This window comes from Cervus elaphus, chromosome 14 (assembly GCF_910594005.1).
Source record: "Cervus elaphus chromosome 14, mCerEla1.1, whole genome shotgun sequence".
Taxonomy (NCBI): domain Eukaryota; kingdom Metazoa; phylum Chordata; class Mammalia; order Artiodactyla; family Cervidae; genus Cervus; species Cervus elaphus.
This window is the reverse complement of record NC_057828.1, coordinates 77,695,948-77,703,361: the sequence shown is the minus strand read 5'-3', so window position 1 is coordinate 77,703,361 and position 7,414 is coordinate 77,695,948.

Here is a 7,414-nt window from a genome sequence, read left to right as displayed (position 1 = left end):
ATTAATGCTTTTGAACTGTGGTTTTGGAGAAGACTCTTGAAGGTCCCTTGGACTGCAAGGAGATCCAACCAGTCCATCCTAAAGGAGATCAGTCCCTAATATTCAAGGAAAGGACTGATGCTGAAGCTGAAGCTCTAATACTTTGGCCACCTGATGCGAAGAACTGACTCATTGGAAAAGACCCTGATGCTGGGGAAGATTGAAGGTGGGAGGAGAAGGAGACGACAGAGGATGAGATGGTTGGATGGCATCACCGACTCGATGGACATGAGTTTTAGCAAGCCCTGGGAGACAGTGAAGGACAGGGAAGCCTGGCGTGCTGCAGTCCATGGGGTCACAAAGAGTCAGACACGACTGAGGGTCTGCACAACAATACAAAGGCAATAGATGTATAAGACACCATCCGTCTTCTCAAGAGGAACATAATGTTTGAGAAAGAGGAAGCAACACTCGCTTCAAGACAAAAATACTCATGTTGAGGGTGTGGGCCATACATACAGTGAGAGTTATGGGGGATCAGGAAGGCAGACTTGGCTTATCACAAGCATTAATGAAGGAAATTTTCATGGAGATAGAATAACAAAGAAATGACCATTCTGAGGTTCAAATAAATTGCCATTTATTGAATGCTTTTCATGTCCCAGCTTACCATATGATGAGATTTAACAAAATATCGAAACTGGAAAAGAACTTGGAAAATATACAGAGAGATGTTATATGATTGTTTGAGGATAGTGAAAGCGTTAGTCACTCAGTTGTGTCCAACTCTCTGCGACCCCAGGGGCTATAGCCTGCCAGGCTCCTCTGTGCATGGAGCTCTCCAGGCAAGAATACTGGAGTGGGTTTGCTATGCCTTCCTCCAGGGGATCTTCCCAACACAGGGATCAAACCCAGGTCTTCTGCATTGCAGGCAGATTCTTTACCATCTGAGTCACCAGAGGTTGGTAGGTGATTTTATTTCTTCTGAAACTTTTTCTTGATTAGTATTATACATGCCCAAAGGAAAGAAGAGAAAAGAATTTGTAAGATGTAGGCAGATAAGAAGTAAAGAGAAATGTTTTATAATTAAAGAAGGGACTGTGGGCAAAAATATGACAGAATCCAGCCTTTGCTACAAACAGTGAAGGGTTCATGTTGGGCGAAAAAAAAAATGAAAAAGTAAGACAGATTCTTAGTATGGGGAACCTTGGCTGTTTCAGAGAGGAGTTTATATTTAATCATATCTATATTGGGAATTCATTAAGTTTCCTAGAAAGAAGGTACAGCTGAAAGATAATGTTTGGAAAGATTGCTCTTGTAACATATAGGAAAGATTTTGAGTGGAGAGAGATGGAGAGGGAAAAAAAAAAAAAAACTCACAGAGCTGTGATTGCAGATGAGGAAAGTCCGCAGATAAGAGCCTGGACTAGAGCCCGGTGCCAGAGGTAGAATGTGGCCTTGGGTGTACCTGCCTATTCACCGCTCTGCTTCTTTGCACACCTGTCATGTGTGGTTGGAACCAGAAAGAATCTGGGGGACCATCAACCCCACGACTTCTCAGAATCCCCCACCAGTGTCCCTAAGGGGCAAGGGCACAGCCACCTAGAAGCCAAAATTTTATGTGAGATCGATTTTGCGTTCCAGGCAGCACTTATTTCTTGTATTGTGTATACACTTGTTTTGACATGAAGTTACATTTAACATCTTTGCCACATAAGAGTAACGATAGGTATATTCTCTTCTATTTATCCATGGGCTGAGAAAGCCCTCCTCCAGCCATTCAAATGAGTGACAGCCATACTTCTTTTATTGTTTATTTACTTATTTATCGGCTGACCCACACAGCATGCAGGATATAGTTCACAGATCAGGGACTGAACCTGTGTCCCCTGACTTCCAGCAGTGGAAGTATGGAGTCTTAGCCACTGGATCACCAGGGAAGTCCCAACCAGGCTCTTTTTAAATCCCCACAAAGAAGAGTCATTATCTTCTACATCATAGGCATCTGTGTTAGTGAGAAAGTTATGTCAAATGAGTGAAAGTCACTCAATCGTGTCTGACTCTTTGCAACCCCAAGGTCAGTAGCCCACCAGACTCCTCCTTGTCCATGGAATTCTTCAGGCAAGAATACTGGAGGGGGTTGCCATTTCCTCCTCCAGGGGATCTTCCCAATCCAGGGATCCAACACGGGTTTTCTGCATTGTCGGCAGATTCTTTATCGTCTGTGCCACCAGGGAAGTCCCCTACATCATATAATTAGTTTAAATATTTGTTGTTGTTCACTCGCTCAGTCGTGTCCGACTCTGCAGCTCCATGGACTGCCGCACACCAGGCTTCCCTGTCCATCACCAACTCCCAGAGTTTGCTCAAACTCATGTTCATCAAGTCGGTGATGCCATCCAACCATCTCATCCTCTGTTGTCCCCTTCTCTTGCCCTCAATCTTTCTGATCATCAGGGTCTTTTCCGAAGAGTCAGCTCTTTGCTTCAGGTGGCCAAAGTATTAGAGCTTCATCATCAGTCCTTCCAATGCATATTGAGGGTTGATTTCCCTTAGGATTGATTGGTTTGATCTCCTTGCCATCCGAGGGACTCTCAAGAGTCTTCTCCAGCATCACAGTTTGAAGCATCGATTCTTGGGCACTCTGCCTTCTTTATGTTTCAACACTCATATCTGTACGTGACTTCTGGGAAAACCATAGCTTTGACTACACGCACCTTTGTCAGCAAAGTGACGTCTCTACTTTTTAATACACTGTCTAGGTTTATCAAAACCTTTCTTCTAAGGAGCAAGTGTCTTTAATTTCATGGCTGCAGTCACTGTCTACAGTGATTTTGGAGCCCAAGAAAATAAAATCTGCCAGTTTAAATATAATCTTTTTAAAATTGCTAACCATTGGGTCCACTGTAATAGGGGGTCAGAGTGCAGAGATGGGAAAAGCAAAACAATATCTGGAATAACTCATGGCTTCTGCGGAGAATACCTTCCCACAAGTTGGTTCTGGTGTGTTACCCGCCAGTTCCAGTGAGTACAGGGATGGAGTCATGGCAAAAAAGAAAGGTGAATCAAGAGGGCTGATTAGAGATATAGGATAAAGAAAGCATCAATAGGATTTGGTGATAGAATGATACAAAGTGATTGTTTTTGTAAAAGAGAAGGCAAGGGAGAAACTGATAACTGGGTAATTCCCAGTCTGGGTGATGGGGGGAGAGTAACACTGTGAGCAGAAATAACCAAGCCTAGAAGTAAAGTGTGCAGCAGAGAAAAAAAAAAATGTTCCATTTTGTTCCTGCTGCATTTCCACTGACAAAACAGTCAGGGGAAGATTCCCAAGAAATGTATTTGGAGTCATCACTAGAAGAGAGGAAACGCTAAGAAGGATGCTGTTTCCAGGGCGGCACGCACAGCCAGCCAGAGAGGCCCCCCCAGTTGGATGGTGAGCGGATGGCTGTGAGCCGGCAGGGCAGGTGGGCTGCCTGAGGCGAGGTCCTGGTGCCTGGCGGTCAAGTTAAAGAAGAGCAAGTCTTCAGGAGTACAGAATCTGGCACCAAAGCCAGGGTGAATGCCGGGGAAATTTAACCAGTTAAAACCAAAGTATCTTCTTTAAATGTCAAGATTTTTATATACAAAAAAAAAAAGAAAAGAAAAAGAATCACTGCTAACTTGAAGGAAAATGCTTTCAGAGTTGGGATGGGAAGAGTTGTGAGATGAAAGAGAAGTTTAGAGGGACATGGGTGAGCAGCGGATAAGCTGAATGGAAGCTGTGGACAGTCACAGAAAATTCCAGGAAGTAATAAGCCCCGGTCTTCAGTTCTCGTCTTTCTAAATGGAACCACATAGCACTCACAAAGAGGCAGCTTTAAATAAGCTGTATCAGCAGCGGCTCTACTGCTTCACTGACTTGGTTTTGGCATTGCTGTAAAAAAAAAGAAACAAAGGCAAATCTGCAGAAGTTAAGCGCTCCCCAGGTGGCTCAGCGGTAGAGAATCTGCCTGCTAACGCAGGAGACACGGGTTCAACCCCTGGGTCGGGAAGATCCCCCGGAGAAGGAAATGGCAACCCACTCCAGGATTCTCGCCTGGAGAATCCCATAGACAGAGGAGCCTGGCGGGCTGCAGTCCAGATCACAAAGACTTGGACACAACTTAGCGACTGAGCACACGTAGAGAAGTTAAACTAGAACTCTGGCTCTCCATGTTTTTCTGGGGGAAGCCCACAACAGTCTCTGAACGAGAAACAAAACACATCTGTCTCGGTGCTTTTTATTTCCACTGCAAAAGAAAAGGAGAAGGGGCTGGATAGGATTTAAACCAATTTCCTAAGGTTCTTTCCAATCTACACAGGGATTCCACGAGTTTATACATACCCAAGGCAAAACAAAAAGCAAAACAAAGCCCATGGTGATCATTTTTATTGGTGAAATGTTTCAATGCAAGGTATTCTAGAAAAGCAGAACACTAGAGCTGATACCAAATGTTTCCTAATCTAACACTTAGCAGGTATTTAGGCTATGGGGCTTCCCTAGTGGTCCAGTGTAAAGAACCTCTCTGTCAATGCAGAAGACACAGGATGGATCCCTGGGTTGGGAAGATCCTCTGGAAAAGGAAATGGCAAACCCACTCCAGGATTCTTGCCTGGGAAATCTCATGGACGGAGGAGCCTGGCAGGCTATAGTCCGTGGTGTCACAAAGAGTCAGGCACAACTTGGCAACCAAAAAACACCAGTTCAGGCCACGGGAGTTGCCCCCGTGGTGAAATCCCTCTCGGTAAGCCTCCGAATCTAGCTGCCTTGTTACATAACGTGCATATTTAGCATGCCAGCCTGTGTACTCACGTGCTACTAGTAAGCCTCGTGATCACTAATGAATGCATTGAGCTCCAGCCACCTTAAAACACACGGTTCAACTTGGACCAAAATACCTTTTCTGAATTTTTCCTTTCTAACATGCCCCTTTTAATAGAGGAAGCAAGTTAAACCATTCACTCCAACAAAAATTGCCTTTTTTGTTTTGTTTGTGTTGAAATATAAGCAATGGTCAAACTGTGTTGAATAGAAAATCCAACCCAGGAATGTAATTCCAATAAAAAGCAGAGTTATGGCCAAACTCAGCAAAGACAGTAACTTGCACAGAATCCAGAAAGAGCAGCAGCACCAGCATGGAGCTGTCAGGAGAGAGGCTTCATGTGAGGATGACAAAAAATGGACCTTTCACAATATCTCCAACTTAGGGAAAATTGTCATCATTTTGCCTTTTTGCTTTGCTTTTAGTTAAAAATTGGTTTAAAAGAGATGAACCTTTTTTCTTAAAAATACGTGCCTTTTCATGGGTGTTAGGAAGAAACTACACAACATACACACAGGCTCATGACGCTCAAGAGGAAAATAGAATAAAGAATTCTATTAGAACCCTCGGAAATGAAAGATCTGTCATTAAAATATCCAAAAGTAACTCAGACCTGCACTGAAATGACAAAATGACTGTGTATTTATAAAATAAGCTCTCTCGATTTATATTACAGTAAAATATCATCACTTAATTATTTACATCATAACATTTTGGAGGGTTTTTATAGCTCTTTAAAATTCCTGTAGAGCATCCAGGTCAAGCTGCTAAAATGCTACAAATATATTTAAATAATTTCCAAAAAAAAAAAATTTCCACTATACTTTTTTTCTGGAAAAAAAAAAACAGTTTATAGAATTCAAACAGTTTCAGCTGCTTGAGATGGTGAAATATCTTAGTGCTTTTCAAAAATCACATTTCATAAAGGGCACTTATTCCACAGAATTAAAGTTTACTGAATAATAAATATAACTCTAAGTGATGCAAGCTGTCAAAACCCTTGACTGTCAAAGTTAAGGCAGATATCCCTTCATGATTTTTGCTGCTTCTGAAAAAGAAAGGAAACAGAAAGGGAATGATTAAGGAAAGGCAACCTTACCTTTGGATTCCTTCACCTTTGTATATTTATCATAAATAACAATTTAAATGTCCTTTGAGGTTAATATTTTCTGGTTCAATGGGAAAGTACAGAAAAAATTAATACACTCATGCATAATAGGAGGCAGCGGAGACTGGAGCATATCTGTAGCAAATTTTATTTTCAAATAACCATAAAAGGTATCCAGTTACTCTTCAGATTAATTTATAAGATCATGCAAGATGTAAACATGACGTTCCAAAGGAAAAAAAAAAATCACTGTTGAAAATTCTAATGGATGAGGAAAAATTCACAGAGATACACACCAGGAACTTTCTACATATGGCTAATACCTGGATCTTTATTCTCGCCTGCTTTTTATCATTTTAGCACAAGATAAAAGTAGTGCAAAGAAGCAAAAGTTAATAACCCAAGGGAAGAAGAACTCATTAACGTGACGCATGATACAGGAGAGTTTACTATATTAATATTCAAAAAGGAATATTGGGAGTGAAGAGTGATGTAAGATAAAAATATCTATTTTGAAAAAGAGTTAAAAAGAAATTTAGTTGTGGTGACTATATTGCTACTTACATCATATTTATTCACAGGCTTTCCCTTAAGTACCATGCACAGTTCCAAACTTTTCTTTTCTGGCTATAGAAACAGATAAAATGAGATGGAAATCCTTTCAGAGGGCATTTAAAATAATATGTTAATTTAAGAGTTATAATGTATTTTGAAAATATGGTAGATGGTAATATTATCCTGAAAAAAATTATATGGGCAAAATAAGTGTTATAAAAATATTTTAAAATCAGCATTGTGCTGTAAAGAAAATAACTTCCTAATTTTGAGACTGACTATAAAGCAAAGGACTGCGGCTTTACATCAGAAGGGTTTTATTTATTTGAGTATTCAGAGTTGGTTCCCAATTACTAAATGTATAAAATAGATCCAAAAGGCCAATCCAGAGTTTATCTATGTAGCTATATATAGCTGTATGGTTTCAAAGCAAACACAATGCCATTTCTGCAATTTGGACTAAGTCCTAGCGTCCTCATTTAACCCTGGCGTCTAGAGACCATAAAATATTTTGGATCCCCTTGGTACACAAACTCTCTACAAGTAAAGCTAGCTTTGTCTATAACATAGTTGAAAATTAAATAGCAAAACTGCATACAAAATTAGTTCTTTACATTTATTTTTATAACAATCTTATTCCTAGGATTCTCGTAAGAGCCTAGGATGACATGACTCCAAATTTCCATTCCAGAATTTCCCACTTCTTTTTTAACAATTTTTATTGAAGTATAGTTGATTTACAGTGTTGTGTTAATTTCTGCTGTACACCAAAGAGATTCAGTTATACACACACAGATATATATATATATATATATATATATTCTTGTTCATCAGTTTCCCACTTGTAACACTTCTCTCCATGATGCCCTGGCAGGCACACTGCAACAGAAAGCAAGATGCTATTTCTACGTGGCTTTTAAAATGCTGT